Genomic DNA, 21,404 nt, shown 5'->3' on the forward strand with positions numbered 1-21,404 from the left:
TTAGACATTTTTTCTGATAATTTTGCAATATATATAAATACCAAATTTATCTAATACACCTAAAATAATGAGGTAGTTCTTGGGCATGACTACCAGGTTCCTGGAAGAACAGGGGGATGAGAGATCGCCCATTTCTGACTCTGAGAGCCCGGAGATTTTGGTCACAAAACCACATATTTGAGTTTTTCAAAAAATTCATTCATGGTTCAGGCTTGTCCTGAGTCTGTGGAGCCAATAAGCATGACAGTGATTAGGTTCTGGAGGTTTTCAGCTGCTGGGGCTCTGTTTGGGTGGGTGGTAGGCTCATCTGTCCCAGAGTGTATGATCGAATCACTAATCAGTATAAAAATTGATTTTGAAATACAGAGTAGACTCCCAGTCCAGTTCTGTGGCACTGTACTGAAAGTTTGGAATTTTATTTTAGTAGTAAGTAAAGGATTTTATTTTTAGTAGTAACTCTGAGGTCTCTAGCCCTGAAAGTTGTGATTCTGGGACTCAAATGATAGAAGCTCAGAAACTTCATGCCTGCCCATCTGCAGCACCCTAAGAATGTGGCCACCCCAAGAGACTTGTTACCCTTGGAGCTTCCTACCCTGAGCACAAAGACTAGCTGTGCATTATCTTCCTCTTCCATGGATTGTCAAAGCTGGACACAGAGACTTTTGGAAAATATTGTAGAATTCTTTGAATTTGGTTGTTTACTTTTCATAGAACACATCTGCTAGTCATTTTGTTTGTGTTTTAAAAGTCAAGTATTTTGCCCAACAATTAGAAACAGAAGTCTAATGAAAAAAAAAAACCCTACTGGGGCCTAAGGATGTAGCTCAGTGGTGAAATGCTTGACTTGGGGTCTGGAGGCTGCAAGTCTGATTCATAGCACTCCCCCACATGCTGAGTTTGACCCCAACTACTCTGCCCTGGGATCCCAGGCATATAACAAAAGTGTGTGACTTCTGGTAAGCACCACATCAAATGTGCCAACCCAGGTAATCACAACAACAAAGGGGAAAGGAAGGCAGGAGTAATAAGTATATCAGTCCACGGGGCTATTTTTTAAAATATGATTCCCATTATCCCTTTTCCTTCCCTTTTATCTTTCTACCTTTTCCTTTCCCTTCCTTTCTCCTCCTCCCCTCTTCTCCTTTCCTTTCCTTCTAAACATCAGTGACCAAAGCAATATTCTTGCTATTAAGAAAGAGACAATAAAGGTAAAAAGGTAAAGGCCCTCCCGTTGATCATCGATTTGCTCAAGCGGGCCCAGTAACGTCTCCATTGGAGACTTTGTTGTTACTGTGTCTGGCATATCGAATACTCTCGGTAGCTTGCCGGGCTCTCCGAGAGGGGCGGAGGAATCGAACTCGGGTCGGCCATGTTGGCCGCTTGTAAGGCGAATGCCCTACCCGCTGTGCTATTGCTCCAGCCCCAATAAAGAAAGAGACAATAACCAAATGTATAATTACATGTGTGTATATATATATATGTATATATAGCAGTATAGCAATGTCCTCCCATTGTTCATCGATTCACTCGAGTGGGCACCAGTAACAATTTGTGAGACTTGTTACTGTTTTTGGCGTATTGAATACGTCACGGCTAGCTTGCCAGGCTTTGCTGTGTGTTCGAGATATTCTTCATAGCTTGACGGGCTCTCCAAGAGGGGCAGAGGAATCGAACCCAGGTTGGCCGCATGCAAGGCAAACACCCTATCTCCTGTGCTATTGCTTCAGCCCATATACATATATTTCATTTTCATTTCATCATCCTGTTATTCATCGATTGCCTCGAACAGGCCCCAGTAACGTCTCTTTCATTCTAGCTCTGAGATTATATTCAAGGCTCTTTAGGAGAATGAGACCCATCATTTTTACTGGTATTTGGCATATTTGGTACGCCACGGGGAGTTTGCCAGTCTTCTGCCCCCGCGCCTGGTGTTCCTTCCCAGGGCCCCTTGGAGGGGAGCGAGTTGAGCTTTCCTCCCCGCCCCGACCAGGGCTCCGGCAGCCAAAGATCTCCAGGACCAGCCACCACCACATATATATATATATATATATATATATATATATATATATATACACATACATATGTATGTATATATGTATAAATATGTAGGCATCAGATTTTATGTCATGCTGTTACAAAAAAAGTATGGAAAGGAGATTAGAGAGAGGGATGTGGGTGGTGGTGACCATTGTGATTTTAAACAGGATTGTTAAGTACAGTTCCTCTGCTCAGGGGTGTTTTTGGCATTTGCATTGGTGCAGAGACCTAAAGGACCTGGAGAAAGAAGCCCATGACTCCAGGGAATGAACTTCCCAGACAGAGGCAACAGCAAAGCGTGTCTTGAGCAAGAGGATGCTTGCACATTTCAGAAATAGCAAAAAGCCCTGCCTGAGTGGGTGGAGATAGTGAGGAGCTGGTGAAGGTGGTTGCAATTAGTGAAGTTACTCAGCTAGGTCATATAAAACTCAACCTCTTATAAAGGTAAAATTTTTAATTGAGGAGCAATTTATATACAATGAAGTAGAAAGATCTCAATATCTGTTTAGAAGGATTTCAGCATTTATATATGCCCTGGAACAACCACATCAGATGTAGAATATATTCATTGTTTCAGATAGTTCCCTTGTGACATTTCCCAGTAAATTCTAACCCCCCCCCCATGGCCCCTCCATCCAGAAGTAACCAGTATTCCAATTCTCATCACTCTCTTGAAGTTAATAAAATAGAGTTATGCAGTATATACCCCTGATTGTTTTCTTCCACTTCATCTCATGGTTTGGCAGATCATTCATATTGCTGGTATCAGTAGTCTACTGTGGAGAGTATTTAACTTTATATCACACTCAGCTTATCCTCTGGCCCATTGATGGGCATGTTTCTTGGTTTTGTCTGTTTTGAATAAAGGTGTCATGAATATACTTTGTACCTTTTAAGCTCCTTCATACATTTTCCCCATCTTCCACCTCAGACCTCTAGCAACCACAGATCTGTTCTGCATTTTTTTATGAGTTCATCCACATCATGATCATGATCATCCTGTTATTCGTCGATTGCCTCGAGCAGGCCCCAGTAACGTCTCCTTCGTTCTAGCCCTGAGATTTTTTAAAAAGTGCCATATTCAGTGCTCTTTCAGAGTTAGGAGAATGAGACCCATCATTGTTACTGGTATTTGGCATATTGGGTATGCCACGGGGAGTTTGCCAGACTCTGCCGTGTGGGCAGGCTACATTCGGTAGCCTGCCAGTTTGTTCAAAGTAGGAATGAGATGTCATAATAAGATGTCGCGCGTCCGCGAATGCGGCCGTGCGGTTCCGGGAGCTGGGTTTTATAGTCTCTGAGTCTTGGCCGCTGATGGGATTACACAGCGCCAGGGGGCCAGTTGGTGGATATGACCCCTGCCTACTGGAATTTGGAGGATCTGGGTGGAGGATGCTCAGCCCCGATCCAAGCAGGCTTGGAGATCTCAGCCCCGGGACCCACATGCCTTTGTTCCTCTGCCAGTACCTTCATGCGTGTGGAGAGTGGTCTCAGCATGGTGGTGGCTGGTTCTGGAGGTCTTTGGCTGCCAGAGCTCTGGACGGGGTGGGGAGGGAAACTCAACCCGCTCCCCTCCAAGGGGCCCCGGCGAGGACAGCCAGGCGCAGGGGCAGGAGACTCTGCATTGTTCTCTTCTGGGAGCTGGGTTTTATAGTCTCTGAGTCTTGGCCGCGGATGGGATTACATGGCGCCAGGGGGCCAGTTAGTGGGTGTGACCCCTGCCTACTGGAATTTGGAGGATCTGGGTGGAGGATGCTCAGTCCTGATCCGAGCAGGCTTGGAGATCTCAGCCCCGGGACCCGCATGCATGTTCCCCATCTTCCACCTCAGACCTCTAGCAACCACAGATCTGTTCTGCATTTCTTTTTATGAGTTCATTCACATATATATTTTTAATTGAATCACTGTGAGATAGACCCTTACAAAGCTGTTCATGATTAGATTTCAGTCATACAGTATTCCAACACCCATCCCTCCACCAGGGCACATTTCCCAGCACCAGTGTCCCCAAGTTTCCTCTATCACTCCCTCACCCCCTTTCCCCCAGCCTGCTTTATGGCCGGCACTTTTCTTCTCTCTCTGTCTCTCTCAGTCTCCATTTCTCTCTCTCTCTCTCTCTCTCTCTCTCTCTCTCTCTCTTTCTCTCCTTTTGGGTATTTTGGTTTGCAATATTGATACTGACAGGTGGTCAAGAATATTCGTTTACCTAATTTTAACACTCAGATCTTTTCCAAAACATCCACATATATTCTTGAAGAAGCTCTTGTGGATCAATATTTTCATTTATCTTCAGGTACTAATACAGAATTGGGACTTTATATGAAATGACATAAGCAGTTTTCCAAACTGGTAAAGGTAAAGGTAAAGGCCCTCCCGTTGATCATCGATTTGCTCGAGCGGGCCCAGTAACGTCTCCATTGGAGACTTTGTTGTTACTGTGTCTGGCATATCGAATACTCTCGGTAGCTTGCCGGGCTCTCCGAGAGGGGCGGAGGAATCCAACTCGGGTCGGCCATGTTGGCCGCTTGTAAGGCGAACGCCCTACCTGCTGTGCTATCGCTCCATTTTACATTCTCCCCAGAGAAGTATAAGAATTCCAGTTGTACCACATGCTCGGGGATATTTGATATTGCCACATGGGTTGGTAGGCTTTTATTGAATCATTTTAGCCAAATGCTCCAAATTGTGGGCTTAATTTGCATTAATCTGTTGATTACTGATATTGAACACACATATTTATGAACTTATTCTGTGATGTGTCTGTTCATGTTCCTTCCCCTCCATTCCCCACACCCCCCACCCTCATGCCATCTTTTTAAGATTATGTTTGCTGAAGTGAAGTTACCACATGGGAGTTGGGGGCAGCTGGTGTAAGTATTCTGTGGACAGTGGTAGGATATTGACACTGTAGTGGTGAGTTTGATTCAGTAACATTGTGTCCCTATACAGAAACATTGGGCTGGAGTGATAGCACAGCGGTAGGGCGTTTGCCTTGCACACAGCCAACATGGCCGACCCGAATTCGATTCCTCCACCCCTCTCGGGGAGCCCGGCAAGCTACCGAGAGTATCTCGCCCGCACGGCAGGGCTTGGCAAGCTCCCCGTGACGTATTCGATATGCCAGACACAGTAACAACAAAGTCTCCAATGGAGACGTTACTGGGCCCGCTCAAGCAAATGGATGAACAACGGGAGGACAGTGACAGTGATACAGAAACATTTACACTCTTGTAAAGTGTTGTTACATTTTTACAAAGAAGAAAATTAAGACATAAAAATTAATAAAAATAAAAATGGTTTGTTTATATTTTCATTGTTGCTAGTGAGAGTTTTGAATATATAGTCTAAAATGAATTCTTTACAGATCTACTTAAAATCTGTAGTAGCTTGCATATTAATGAAGTAAAATTGCTTTGAAACATGTAAGTTTCAATGTGCATGGCTAAAAAATTAACATCTTCATAGTATATTTATTTACCTAATGGTACATATTTGATGTATAGAGATATTCCCCCCCTTTTCCTTTTTTTAAATGTATTTTTTACTGAATCACCCCAGCAAGCTACCAAGAGTATCTCGCCTGCACGGCAAAGCCTGGCAAGCTACCCAGGCTTCAATATGCAAAACACAGTAACAACAAGTCTCAAAATGGAGATGTTACTGGGCCCACTCGAGCAAATCAATGAACAACGGGAGGACAGTGTTTGTTTGGACTGAATCACCATGAGATCCACAGTTACAACGTTGTTTATGAGCTGTTTCAGTGATACACCCATCCATCCACAGAGTACATTTCCCACCACCTATGATCCCAGTTTCCCTTCTGCTATCCCTCATCCCCAGCCTGCTCTGTATAGATTTTTAATTGTGATAAAATCTGACATCATTTTTTCTTTTACCATTAAGCCTTTTTTGTGCCCTGTGTAAGAAATGCATGTCAGGGCTGGGGAGATAATTCGGAAGGGTGGAGTGCACACCTTGTATGCCTAAGACCCAGGCAATGCATACCCCTTCTCCCCCTAGCACCACTAAGTATGGCCTTGGTGGTTCTCAAACACTTCCAGGTCAGAGTGCAATGAGACCTGTAACACTGGGCTGAGATTATGGCCAGAAGTGGCCCGGGTCTCCCAAGCATAGCTGAGGAGGCCTCCCTGGTAAAATGTTTGTATACTACAAAGTCACTAAAGGGTTTTATTCTAGAATTTAGCTTTCATTCTAAGATCCATCTTGAGTTGATTGTTTTGTAGACAGTAAAGTAAGATGCAGACTCTGATAACCAGTTCTGGCACGATTTGTTACAAGTGCCTTATCTTTCCATAGAATTAGCTCAGTAGAGGAGTTTGTTTTCACTCCAAGTGAGAAGAAAGCTGCTGAAGTGGTTGGAAGAGCTCTCTAAAGGTAATTAACACTTTTTACTTTGCTTAATAGTTATTTCATGTGCAGAAATTAAAACACTTCCGCATGCACTTTGAAAACAGGGATTATGTCTTGCCTGGATTTTAATCTCAGCTTTCAACACCTAGCACAGTGCTTGTCACATCAGTCCTAAAAGAATGGAGTGCATGCCAACAAATGACAAAACTAGCTTTCTCCCACCTTGTTTATAGTATGTACTCGGTATACTAATTCATGTGTATCCTATGTTTCCACACACAGGATGATCATTTCCATTTTAAGTTTGTTAGTCGCAGATTTACAGGGCATTTGTAATGTACACACAGGATTATAGATTTCTTTTTCCCAAACCACATAAATATATATTGGCCCTTTTCATGGTTTGCTTAGTTTCTATTTTTGTTCTCATTTCTACTTGTCATATTTGAATAGAGAAGATCAAAAAGCACATGTGCACAGCAGAGAAATGGCATCTGGAGGGCAGCGTCTTGCACTTCTCCCACTTTCCCCTAAAATGCCCAGAAAAACTCAGAAATACAAACAAATACTTCCCCCAGCTCTGAAAAGGACGGTTTTTAAACAGCTTTTTTGCCAAGAACCTAGTAATGAGCTTACTGAGATAGCCCCATCAGGAGACCCAGTATTCCCACTTCAGGAAAAGCAGAGTTGGAAGGAGTTGGGAAAGACCTTTGCATCTCTCCTGATATCTTTTATCTATCAAACCCTTGAACTATTTCAGCCAGAAAACTGAGGATCTCTCTATCCTTCCATCGGGAAGCCACAAGAGGTTTCCCATTTATTCTTCCTTCTTTCTTTATCCATTCAACCTCAACAACTCTCCCAAACCAACAGGAGTGGGCATGGGGGAGGCAGAAACTTTTTTTCCCTTTCCCTTGAAGCATGTGGAATATTCAACAGCATCCTAGGAGTTGTTCTATAAATTCAAGACTTCAGTGGATCCACAAAGAAATTTCTGACAGAAGAGCTCTCTATGTGGGGCTGGGTTCTTTCCCCTCCTACGTCCACATCAACATAGGTTGTTATTGTTCTCAGTGATGTGAGTCAGTCTCACTGGTGAAAGGTGATATCTCATTGTTTTAATTTGCATTTCCCTGATGATAAGTGATGCAGAGCATTGTGTGTGTTTGATTTTTTTTTGTTGTTGTTGCGGGGGATACACCTGGCAGTTCTCAGGGTTTACTCCTGGTTCTGTTTTCAGAGATCATTCCTGGCTAGGCTCAGGAGACTATATGGGGTGCCGGAAATCAAATTTGAATAGGCATATACAAGGCAAGAACCCTACCTTCTATACTATTTCTGTGTCTCTGCAGAATATTTTTTTATATACCAATTGACCATCTATAGATCTTCTTTTAGGAAGTTTCTATTCACCTCCTCTTCCCACTTTTTAATGTGGATAATTTTTTTCTTCTTTCCCAATATTTTCATTTTCATTTCATCATCCTGTTATTCGTCGATTGCCTCGAGCAGGCCCCAGTAACGTCTCTTTCATCCTAGCCCTGAGATTATATTCAAGGCTCTTTAGGAGAATGAGACCCATCATTGTTACTGGTATTTGGCATATTTGGTACGCCACGGGGAGTTTGCCAGACTCTGCCCTGTGGGCAGGCTACATTCGATAGCCTGCAAGTTTGTCCAAAGTAGTAATGAGACAATAAGATGTCATAAAAAAAAGTTCTGATAAGATGTCGCGCGGCCGCAAATGCGGCCGCCCGGTTCCGGGATCTGGATTTTATAGTCTCTGAGTCTTGGCCGCTGATGGGATTACACGGCGCCAGGGGGCCAGGTGGTGGGTGTGACCCCCGCCTACTGGAATTTGGAGGATCTGGGTGGAAGATGCTCGACTCCAATTTGAGTAGGCTTGGGGGTCTCGGCCCCAGAACCCGCGTGGCTTTGTCCCTCTGCCAGTACCTTCATGTGTGCGGAGAGTGGTCTCAGCATGGTGGTGGCTGGTCCTGGAGGTCTTCGGCTGCCGGAGCCCTGGTCGGGGCGGGGAGGAAAGCTCAACCCGCTCCCCTCCAAGGGGCTCCAGGAAGGAACACCCAGGCGTGGGGGCAGAAGACTCCACTGTTCTCGTCCGGGATCTGGATTTTATAGTCTCTGAGTCTTGGCCGCTGATGGGATTACATGGCGCCAGGGGGCCAGGTGGTGGGTGTGACCCCCGCCTACTGGAATTTGGAGGATCTGGGTGGAAGATGCTCGACTCCAATTCGAGTAGGCTTGGAGGTCTCCCAATATTACAATTTTATATATCTTGGATATCAACCCTTTGTCAGATGAGTGGTGGGCAAATATTTTCTCTCAATTTTTATGCATGAAACCCTACCATTAACAGAATTGTGAATCATATTGCCTGACCTTTCCTCCATAATTGTTCCAGTATCTTTCCTTTATCCCAGCTGGCCCCCAGTACTTTGTCCCCCTTTTCCATCCCCCATATTAAGCTCAATTCTGTTGCCTTTGGACATTTGTTATTACCTTACTGTGTTTCTTTCTATCCTCCACGTGAGAGAGATCATTCAATAACTGTCTCTCTCCTTCTGGCTAATTTCACTCAGCATGATACTCTAATTGCAATGATTTGATCTCTTCTTATGGCCAAGTAGAGTTCCGTTGTGTATACATACCAGTTTCTTTATCCAGTCATCTCTTTTTATACTTGAATTGTTCTCATGAAACCCTGCCATTATCAGTATTGTAAATAATGGTGCCTTTTCAAAATTAAGAATATATTATTAAGATGAGCTGGAGCGATAGCACAGCGGGTAGGGCATTTGCCTTGCAAGCAGCCAACATGGCCGACCCGAGTTCGATTCCTCTGCCCTTCTCGGAGAGCCCAGCAAGCTACAAAGACTATCTTGCCTGCACAGCAAAGCCTGGCAAGCTACCCGTGACGTATTCCATATGCCAAACACAGTAACAACAAGTCTCACAATGGAGACGAAATAGATGAACAATGGGAGGACAGTGACAGTGATTATTAAGATATCTGTGGTAGCGAGGCCATGCTTTTGGGGGGCTAAACATGGACGCGAATGAGGAGTCGGTTTCTGGGGAGTCGGTGTCTGTGGCAAAGGCTGTTTCTGTCCCAGCCAATTCTAATAACAACGATCCAGATACTGAAATGGCTTGGGCTATGAGAGCAATGCAGCATGCTGAAGTCTACTACAAACTGGTTTCATTGGTTGACCCACAGTTCCTGAAACTCACCAAAGTGGATGACCAAATCTATTCTGAGTTTTGGGAAAATTTTGAGAAGCTCAGGATAGATTTATTGGATCCAGAAGAGCTCAAGTCAGAATCAGCTAAAGAGAAGTGGAGGCCACTTTGCTTGAAATTTGATGGGCTTGTAGAAGATTTCAACTGTGGTACATTGCTATGACTGGATTGTTCACAGAGCTACACTGATGAAAATGCTATATTTGCCCCCAGAATACAATTTTTTTGCAATTGAAATTGCTCGGAACCGGGAAGGCTATAATAAAGCGGTTTTCAGTGTTCAGGACAAAGAAGAAGATAAAGTATCCAATAATGGAGGAAAGAAAGATGCTTGTGATGGAGAAGAAGAGAAAGGAGCCGATAGAGAAGAGGAGAAAGAGAAATCAGCCGATAGAGAAGGGGAGCAACAGAAAAAAGCTGTCAAGGAAGTTAACAAAAGTGGTGATACTGTTTTTTAAGATAGAGAGGAATAGCACTTTAGAAGCTAGGACTCAGCTGAATTTTTATTTCCATAATGCTACTTGCCGGGCTGGAGCGATAGCACAGCAGGTAGGGCGTTTGCCTTGCACGTGGCGGACCCAGGTTCGATTCCCAGCATCCCATATGGTCCCCTGAGCACTGCCAGGAGTAACTCCTGAGTGCAGAGCCAGGAGTAACCCCTGTGCATCGCCGGGTGTGACCCAAAAAAGCAAATAAATAAATAAATAAATAAATAAATAAAATAGAGTTTCTTTAAAAAAATGCTACTTGCACAGCACTCTATGGCTAAATTTATGTCCTGCAATTGAAGCACATGCAGGAAAAGAGATTTTTCTAGCCTAATCATTATGAGCTGCTCTGACCATTGCCTTACACGAACTGGTTTAATAATCCCCAGACCGTTAGTGGACATTCAGTTGTTTCTTATTTTCAGCACTAGCCAAGAAGGAAATGTAAATAAATTTCTTCTGAGTCTTATAAACTATAGCTGTGATTGGATTTTAAAGTTTATTTAAAGTTGTTTACCATTTCAGATGTTCTTAAGTGTATAGCCTTTGTTATGTCTTACATAAACGTTTATTGAATGTTTCTAAAAATATATATTATGAAAAACACCTCATTCAAGAAAACCAAGAAACAATGGTTTTGAGATACTCAAACAAGGCTGCATGTCCCCTAATCATTTTTCCTCTGTGTTCACTGGATTTCCAGGAATTTTCTAAGTCCCTAGATGTTCACGCAGTAACATCAAGACTTTACAAGCTGTAGCAACTTTACTGCTAGAGATTATAAAGAATGTCTCCTGCTTTTATACCCCTTTTCCAGAAAAGTCTAAGACTAAGGCACCTTCCCCTGTCAACCCCATTTAGGACTTCGAGGAAGTGTGTCATCACCTCAACTAACTAATCAGTCAGAGACCCTTCTCAGTCTGTGCACAAAACCACTTTTCTGACAGATTATTCCGTGTTCTTTTTTTCATGCTCTTTTCTCATTTGTAGCACTCCTGAATTAGCTCTCAGGAACTACCTTCATAAATGAGAGAATGGCTGATCCAAATAATTTCCACCTGGGCTGTTACAAGATACAGGTGTGGGTTCCATGTAAAAAATATGGAACATTAGGGTTAGGGTGAGGGAGAAGAAGTAATAATAACATGGGGGCTAATTGTTCAAAGTTCCCGCTTCCTGTTGTGACTTGTTGCCTGGAGTAAATGCAGTTTTACTTTTCTCCTTTCCTCATCTCTCTTGGCTCTAGAGAGCCCACTCCCCACTCCTTTCCTTCCCCACCATCCAAGATGGAATAGACTTGGCTGTTCATACGCTTTCCTGTCCTGTTAAGTCCTACTCCAGGTCATCAAAATGTTATTTGGTTGGCAGAGTTTTAGCAACAGTGAATAATGGACAAAAATCATCCGTTTGGTGAACAATAAACATGTCTGGAAGGAAAGGGGCAGACAGCAAAAACTGCTGGGAAACGTTTCAAAGGCTTCTTTCCGCGCCCACGAGCTTGCAGAGACCCAGCTGCCAGAATTCCCTGGCTTTTGCACTTGATTTACACAATAGTCTGGGTTGCCCCATTTGTGACCACGCAGCTTGGCTCTGGGCTTCATAAATTCAGATCCCAGAATACAGTTTATTTGTGTTATGACTCCATCCCAATGTCCAGGGAAAGCCAACTCCCCTCACGCTGTTAGCAAGGTAGGCTATGTTTTTACTAGCCTTCAGAGCTCAGCGCTCAGCGCTAACAATGTGTGCTTTGTTAGTGCACAAGTTTGCCATGAAGTGTGCTGTAATCTTTGCCAGGGGTGTGCTGCGCTTTCCCAAGAGGGTTCACAGCCCCAAGGAACACTTTAGACTGCTTAATGGCTTGCTTGAGTCTTGCCTTTTACGGTATTTTCCTTCTGCACCAGGGAATGACAACCACTTAGGGTGTCAGCCAGCAAGGAACAGATGACAGCAAAAACTCCGCTCTGCGCTTAGTCCCAGGATGTCCTATCTGCCTCGAACTTATGGGCTTGTGAGCCCTCTCTGATAATGTTTGGGAATGCCAATAGAACGGGAGGGAAATAGGAGTCACTTGGAAAAGTGAGCCAGATAATTCTATTTTAGAAGGCACAGAATGTCTCCTCCATACCCTCCCTGATAAGTTAGTTAATAAGCACAGAACAAAATTAGCTCCCAAGGAAATGGAAGAAAAGAGCAAAATACAAGTTGCAAAATCGATGCTCTACAGCATGTATGTTAATATTTAATCATTTAATTGAATGATCTGCTTAGGTCAAATTGGAAGAAATCATTATTGCTAACTAATAATTATTAGAACCATATAAAAGTGTCCTTGCGCTGACGGAGACTAGTGTGATAGCCATTAGAAGCACCACATGTCCCTGGAGTTTAAAGGTAGGATGGTGGAGGTACACGGTTTAGGCACTATTATAAGTGCTCTAGTGCTAATGTCTTACTGAATCGTTACAGCAGCCTTGTGAAATAGTGCTGTGATCGTCTCAGATGATGAAACCAAGGCACAGAGAGGTTAAGAAATCAGTTCACACAATAAGTTTGCAGCAGTTTAGAATTCAAACCCAGGGAGTCTGGCTTCAGGACTATTTCAACAGACATGGGTGAGAATAATCCCATCAGCGGCCAAGACTCAGAGACTATAAAAACCAGCTCCCGGAACCGCGCAGCCGCATTCGTGGCCGTGCAACTTCTTATTATGACATCTTATTATCTCATTCCTACTTTGGACAAACTGGCAGGCTACCGAATGTAACCTGCCCACACGGCAGAGTCTGGCAAACTCCCCGTGGCATACCCAATATGCCAAATACCAGTAACAATGATGGGTCTCATTCTCCTAAAGAGCCTTGAATATAGCACCTTCTTAAAAATCTCAGGGCTAGGATGAAGGAGACGTTACTGGGGCCTGCTCGAGACAATCGACGAATAACAGGATGGTCGTGATTCGTGATTCGTGATGGGTGAGAAAGGGGAGTTTCAGTGGGTATTGGAGGAGACAGAAGGAGCAAGAGCACAGCACAGAGAACAGAGATTTGTGTCATTGAACTGGAGCACATATAAGAGGGGTGAGATTATACAAGAAAAATATGCCACCACCATACTGTTGGAGGGTCTAGAATACTAATATGAATGCACCATAGTAATTAGTAATACTATGATTAATAAAATCCAAGGCTTTATAGTTATTTATGTCATCTGCACTAATTATATAATCTATTTTGAGGAAAAGGTCACCAGCTGATAAACTCACCAGCTTCATTTCTTGCCTTCATCTTGTAAATGACAGATGTCAGACCTCCACACTGCTTCTCAGTTAAAAATCTCTGGTTTGATACCTTTCATTAGCATTGAGTTCTTTGGGAAAAGCGGGGGAGGGGTGGGGAGGGAAGGAAGGGATGCTTGGGTCATACCCGGCAGTGCTCAGGGCTTACTTACTCTTGACTCTGTGCTCAGGGATCACTTCTGGCAGGGCTCTGGGGCTATATGTAGTGCCAGCGATCTAACCCAGGTCAGCTGTGTATAAGGCAAGCACCCAACTCATAGTATTATCTCTTTGGCCCCAACATGACCTTCCTAAATGGATAGATTTCAATCTACAACTTCTTTTGACCCTATATTTTATACCATTTCTAAGTGATCACAACAACGTTTTCTGTATCATGATGTCTTGGGATTCATGCAAAATTTTATATAAAATCATACACAACCATACAGAATCATAAGAAGGAGCAAACAAAGAGTTCTTATTGTCAGTCACTTGCTTGTCACAAAGGATTTCTGAGAATAAAGCATACTCAAGCATGATGCCACTAAAAGCTACCTGTGACAGTTGGGACTCAACAAATATTAGAATAAGATGTAAGGCCCCTACTGCTACTAAAATACAATAACTCTATATTAAGATCACAAAATAACAGCTCAAATTTGTTATTGAAATCGGTTTCACAAAAATATTTACCAGCTCAAACTTATTTTTATTGTTCTGGAATGTTATCCTTCTTATACGCTTACTTGATTCTAGGGTACTTATTTGAGTAATCACTTGGAATAAAGTAGGTTTGTGATTGAGTGGCAAAGTAGATGAAGGAGGAAGAGAGTATGTGGGCCATGGCGAATGTGGCTATGTACTCTTTCCATTTGGATTGTTAAACGGGGTTGTCCTTTTGCTCCAGAGACTCAAATACCCAGGTACTCTACTCCTATTTGAGTACTAAAGTCTATGAGTAACTAGGTTCTATAAGAAAAACTATGGTCAGGGAATCTACAAGATAATTTTACCAGGGGCTGGAGCGATAGCACAGCGGCAGGGCGTTCGCCTTACAAGTGGCCAACATGGCCAACCCGAGTTCGATTCCTCCGCGCCTCTCGGAGAGCCCGGCAAGCTACCGAGAGTATTTGATATGCCAAACACAGTAACAACAAAGTCTCCAAAGGAGACGTTACTGGGCCCGCTCGAGCAAATTGACGATCAACGGGAGGGCCTTTACCTTTACCTTTTATCATGATCAAGTGAATGTGAGGTTCATGCCATTGTATTAGAAATCGAAAGATGAAGTTTCCTAAGTTAAATGGTGTTTTTTGCTGCTATGTGATTGACAATTATACATGGGTCCTTTGAATTTGGGAATCATGATTTGATATTAGAGTGGGATGTATTCTGCTATCATATCTTCAAGAGAACTAGATCATCTCCTTAAACTTGATGTAATAGGAGCAGCCCTTGGGTTTCCATCTCTATGCCCCTTGGGTGCCCCTTATCCTCTGTACAGAGAAGACAGCTTACAGGTGGAGAGGTAGTTTAACGGATTTGGAGCATAAGTTTTGAATGCAGGAGATTTGATGTCAATCCCTGGACATATGGTACCCTGAATATTGTTAGGGGTGACTTCTGAGCACAGAACTGGGTAAGTAGTAGACCCTGAACATCTCTGTGTAAGGTCAAAAACATCACTTAATCACTTAATTTCCCGTTAGTCATCGATTTGCTCGAGCGGGCGCCAGTAACGTCTCCATTTGTCCCTGTCGCGTGCTAGTGTAGCCCAATGGCATCTGTTCGCTCCGGGAACATGAAGGGCCTCAAACCGATCTTTCATGATCTTGACGAAGAAGTCTGACCATCTGGTAGGTGGGCGGCCACGCGGTCTTTTGACATCCCGTGGAATCCAGTCGCTAACAGCTCTAGTTCAGCGGTCGTCTTTAAATCTCATTACGTGACCAGCCCATCTGATTTTCGACACCTTGGCAAATGAGACAGCGACCCTGATTCTTGATCTTCAACGGATGTCAGAACTCCGGATTCTTTCTTTCATTTGAGTGAAAATGAGTAAAGGCCCCAGGGCAGAGGGCTTCGCTGTCGAGGAGTGGCTGCAACAGCACGTCCTCCACTCCGGACAGCACGCGCTCTGCTCGCAATGGGCGGGTGAAGTCGAGTCCTCGAGGCACTCAGGCATTCTCGTCAAACAGCACCTGACATCAATACTGAGCCCTCCCAGAATGAACAAATCATTTGGGATGACCCTACAGCCAGGGAGGAGAGAGCAAGGTCAAAAACATAAAAATTAAAAATGAGACAGATAGGATACTTTTCAGAGGAACTCAAGCTTTTCACAGTATGTAGGAAGAGATCTTCAGAGTTTTACTTAACTATTGATGTTGATCATGCTGCCATGTTAGAACACTTTCCTGGAGGGAGAGCCAGGGATGGAGCATGTGCTTCACATGCAGGGACCCTTGGGTTCAATCTTCACAGCTTTTAAAAAATGTGATTCAGAACACTTGCCTGGGGTTGGACCATCCCTTCTGTTGGAAAACAATTGCTGAGCTAGGTGGCAGGGTATCTACTTCTTGTTCAGTTAGCCTGCTCTGGGACAAGTCTTTTTTTTTCCCCTGAGGCTGGTTTCTTTACCTGAGAAATTAGAAACTGTATGATTTTCAGGTCAGCTATGTGTGAATTGCTCCAATAAGTACAAATGTGTTTCTCACTGATTGCAAATAAAAGTCAGAAACTATTTTCTGGGAAATGAGGGTCTTAAGAACTTAAAATCTCACAAAATATATGTTCACTGTAAAAATTAAAATAGTAAGTAGACTGGTCCAGGCTTTTTGGAAAACAATATGGATGTTTCTCAAAAAAACTAGAAACTGAGCTCCCATTTGACTCAGCAATACCACTTCTGGAAATATATCCCAGAGATGCAATAAAGTATAGTAGAAATAACATCTGCACTTGTATGTTTATTGCTGCTTTATTTATAATTTATAAGCTCAACCCGCTCCCCTCCAAGGGCCCCGGCGAGGAATAGCCAGGCACGGGGACAGGAGACTGCGCTCTTCTCCTCCGGGAGCTGGTTTTTATAGTCTCAGAGTCTTGGCCGCTGATGGGATTACACGGCGCCAGGGGGCCAGTTGGTGGGTGTGACCCCCGCCTACTGGAATTTGGAGGATCTGGGTGGAGGATGCTCGACTCCAATCTGAGTAGGCTTGGAGATCTTGGCCCCGGAACCCACGTGGCTTTGTCCCTCTGCCAGTACCTTCAGGTGTGCGGAGAGTGGTCTCAGCATGGTGGTGGCTGGTCCTATTATTATGACACCTCATTCCTACTTTGACAAACTGGCAGGCTACCGAATGTAGCCTGCCCACACGGCAGAGTCTGGCAAACTCCCCGTGGCGTCCCCAATATGCCAAATACCAGTAACAATGATGGGTCTCATTCTCCTAAAGAGCCTTGAATATAATCTCAGGGCTAGGATGAAGGAGACGTTACTGGGGCCTGCTCGAGGCAATCGACGAATAACAGGATGATCTGTGATCTGATATTTATAATAACCAGAATCTGGAAAAAACCTGAGTGCCTGAGAAAACATGACTGGTTAAAGTAACTGGTAGCACTGAAGCACTGTCCTCCCATTGTTCATTGATTTGCTCAAGTGGGCCCAGTAACGTCTCTATTGTGAGACTTGTTATTACTGTGTCTGGCACATCAAATATGGCATGGGTAGCTTGCCAGGCTTTGCCGTGCAGGCGAGATACTCTCGGTAGCTTGCTGGACTCTCCAAGAGAGGCAGAGGAATCGAACCTGGGTCGGCTGCGTGCATGGCAAATACCCTACCTGCTGTGCTATCACTCCAGCTCACTATTATATCTACATAATGGAATACTATGCATATGTTAGAAAAGATGAAATCATGAAATTTGCATATAAGTGGATGGACATGGAGAGTATCATGCTATGTGAAATGAGTCGGAAAGAGAGGGACAGACATAGAAAGACTGTACTCATTTGTGGAATATAAAGCAATATAATAGGAGACTAACACCTAAGGATAGTAGAGATAAGGGCCAGGAGGATTGCTCCACAGCTTGGAAGTCAGTCTCACGTGCTGGGGAAAAGGGCAGCTAGGATAGAGAAGGGACCACTAAGTAAATGATAGTTGGAGGGCTCACTCAGGATGGGAGATGTATGTTAAAAGTAGACAAAAGACCAAGCATGATGGCCTCTCGGTATCTGTATTGCAAACCATAATGCCCCAAAGTAGAGAAAGAGTAAGAAGTAAAATGCCCGCCATAGTGGCAGGAGGTTAGGTGGGGTAGGGGTGGCGAGGGGCATTGGTGGTGGGAAATGGACACTGGTGGAGGAATGGCTGTTTACTCATTGTATGACTGAAACGTAATCATGAAAGTTTGTGAGTCTGTAACTGTATCCAATGGTGAGTCATTTAAAAAGTAAAAGGTAAAAGTAAAGGCCCTCCCGTTGATCGTCGATTTGCTCGAGCGAGCCCAGTAACGTCTCCATTGGAGACTTTGTTGTTACTGTGTCTGGCATATCGAATACTCTCGGTAGCTTGCCGGGCTCTCCGAGAGGGGCGGAGGAATCATTTAAAAAGTAAATAAATAAAATATTAAGTAGTCTTACAGAAAGTTTTAGAATCAGTTTTTGGTGTGGTCTAGAATTGAACTGTCATCTCCAGTGTCTGAATTTGACATCTTTTTTAGCACAGTCCTCTGGTATGAACGCTGGGCAGTAGGTTAGGATGTAGAAATGCAGAGGTCCTGGTTCTCTGCTTTCAAGGAACTCTAAGTCAACCTTTTTCCTTCTTTGGATGTTCAAGGGCTTTGACTATATATCAAAGGCATCTGTGTTGAATCCCTGGGATTCCTCTCTGCTGTGCTTTGGCATCCAGAGCCTACACTGCTCCAGGCTGGTAGACATGATTGGCACTCACTGCTCTGTTGATCCCATGAATGAATGTTACATAGTGAAGTCTGCACAAGCACAGAACTGGGGTTCACCATGGCCCATCCTGCTCAACTTCATGATTTATACAAAGCAAGCCAGAAATCAAAATTGAAGGTAAATCCCTAGAGAACTGTATTTAAGGACAGAAAGAAAGGGAGACAGAGGAATAAGAAATACCAGGGAAAGTTCTACTGCATCGCTGACTGCTGACAGCAAGACACCAGATACTGGCCTGTTTAGCTCCTCATTAATGAAAAGAGAAGAAATATAAAAAAATTAATAATGTAATATAATTCTGCCAAAGCGGTATGATGTAAAGCGCTGAAGAAGGAATAGAAAATGAAGACAGAAATGAAAGACAAAGCTCTGCTACCATATTTAAAAAATTATGCAGTATCATGGAAGATACCTGAAGATTAAGTATGTGAGAGTGTGAATGTATGTGCAGGCAGGCATGAATGCATGTGTGTGTGTGTGTGTGTGTGTGTGTGTGTGTGTGTATACTGAGGGACCTGGAATTTGTTCCATTTCTAAAGATGATTCACAGATGGATTCTACCCAGTTCCAGCCCGCTGTTGCCATGCAGATATTTAAAGCATGTGGGTTATCCATTTAAAACATTCTTTTGAAAGATGTATTATGGCCCCAACACAACATCTCACCAATTTCCAACCTCTTTTGTAGAACACCTTTAAAACCGTTATTATATTTATGATCAGCAGTGGCAAGCACAGTTCCAGACAAGATTCATTCCCAAAGAAAAAATTCCTGATAGAAACCAGAGCTGGTAAAAAGAGATTGCACCTTCACTCTCCATTTTTAGCTTCCTTAGCAAAATATACAATCAACTTAATGTTTTATACTCATGTGAGTCTTTCAAAATACACTTGGATCCAGCCAGGCAATGGTAGATTTACACAGAAAATTCTGTGTCATTTGCTTTCAATTTTTAAAAAAATGTTGGTATCTCACTCAGAAAATGTCTTCAGAGTAGGGGCTACAGTTGAATTGGGCATATTCAAGGATATCTTAAATTCTGTATCTGCCCTAAAAACCCATGGTTAAGAAAAAAGGTTTCATAATAAATTATTCAAATGCACATTCAGTCTTGAAACATTTTGAGGATGTTTACATTGAAACCAGATGCCTCCTCCACAGACAGCCCCCAGTTTTGTTGATTTTACAGCTCTACCGCTCACTTCAGTTTTCTCAGTAGGGTCTTTGTTTCACTCACAAGTAGGAAGAATGTTTCTTTTGTTTGCTTTTTCTTTGCCATCAATGCAGCCAGTCCCTGGAGGGGACTCAGCCATGCTGTGATTTGGCTAACATTCCCTTCTATTTCACTCCTGAGAGTCACATGTACAAGCAGGCTTGGTGGGGACTGGTTTCTCCTGAGTTCTTGAGCCTCAGCTCTTCTTGGAGTTATTTGCTTCTCTGTGGTTGAAATTGTGGAGCGGTTTGAGCAACAGTTAGCCAAGGCACCCGAATGAGGGGGTTGAGTCACTTTGGGAACTCCATCCCATAGAGGAAGATGAAACTAGGATTTTTCGGGAATCTAGACATTCAGAAGTGACACCTAAACCATCAAAAGTGTCACCTGAACCATTTTTCACCTAAACTGAACCCACAGTCGAGCAGAGAAGCTCGAAGACTTACTTGTTCAAACTCCCGCAGCTATTGGCCTGGGGGAGAAGGGCGGGTGAATGAGTGGTATTTCCAAGGGTACCTAGTTCTTTCTTCATCACTAGTTTAACTTGAGTGTATAGTAAGAAACAGAAAGGATAAATATCTGGGGGAAAAGAGTAAATAGCAAAAATATCACCTACCAAAACTTTCCACTCACACATTTATGTCTGATCCAGATTATCAATTCACTTATTCATTAAAAATTTTTTTTGGGGGGGCTGGGAGATGATTCAAATATGTTGGAGCAAATAACATGCATACTTAAGGGTCCCGATGTTGAGCCCTTAAAATTTCAGCATGTAGCCATGGTTGGAGCCCCTTAGTCCAGAGCACTGAACCTTCAGACATACACAGATAGACCCAGTATCACCCAGGTAGCCCCTCAATTTCTTTTCAGCATCAGTATTTCTAGACCCTGCACTAGGTACTGGGATATAGTAGTACGCATCCCTCAGTGATGCTGATAATTAAAGTATAGAATAGCAACGAATATGGAGGGAAAATAGGGTAGCCAGAGAAAGGCTCTGAGTGTAGACAGGGATGAACAAATGAAGAGTGAGAGGAGACTTCTGGAATGATGCCATGTCAACCTTAAGTGACCAGGAATGAGCTAGCCTGGGCTTCTCAAACTATCATATGTTTAGGAATCACTAGGGAACTTGTGGGAGTGACATTTTTGACTGAGGTGTGGAGCAGGGCCCACAATTCTAGATTTCTCAGGAGCGCCCTTGATACTGATGTCCACTTGGAGAACAAGAAGAGAAATGATATTCGGCTTTCATGAGAAGAGGAAAAAGGGCCCCAGGGGAGACATTTTAGGCACAAAACTCTGGAGGTGGAGGGGTACCACCACCATTTAGGACATTGCTAATATTCAGGAGGAGCACTGGTGTGTGAGAATGAACATGGCCACAGATGAAGGTGGAACATGGCTGCAGATGAAGGTGGAACAAGAAACAGCAAATCTTGAATGGGGTGCTCAGGATTTGAGGTATTTTCCCAGTGAAGGAGACTAGTAAGGAGTCTGAAGCAAAGAGAGGACAGGAAGAACATAACTTAAAAAAGATTGCCCTGGTGTGTCACAGATAAACTGGAGATAGTGCCAGGTCAGAGGCAAGAGATCAACTATGGGCTGGTTGAATTAGTCCAACTGAGAAAGATGAGGTTCCCAACCTAAACAGCAGCAGGAAGACAGAAAAAGTAGCCAAGAGCAGAGTTGCACTGAGGCTGAATCAAGGATGGAAGCAACAGGCCCAAGAATGGTTTGTTTTCTGACTGTGGATGAAGTTCCTTCATTCTCTGGCTCAACA

General features: G+C 43.5%; 1 protein-coding gene and 1 pseudogene across 5 annotated transcripts in view; both read left to right on the forward strand.

The window, feature by feature from the left end:
• PALM2AKAP2 (PALM2 and AKAP2 fusion) overlaps positions 1 to 21,404 on the forward strand; it is a 524,226-nt gene that overhangs the window by 82,371 nt on the left and 420,451 nt on the right. The window lies entirely within an intron of this gene.
• On the forward strand, positions 9,479 to 10,191 carry LOC130026459 (protein PBDC1-like; annotated as a pseudogene).

This window comes from Sorex fumeus, unplaced genomic scaffold, assembly GCF_029834395.1.
Source record: "Sorex fumeus unplaced genomic scaffold, SorFum_2.1 ptg000034l, whole genome shotgun sequence".
Classification (NCBI taxonomy): domain Eukaryota; kingdom Metazoa; phylum Chordata; class Mammalia; order Eulipotyphla; family Soricidae; genus Sorex; species Sorex fumeus.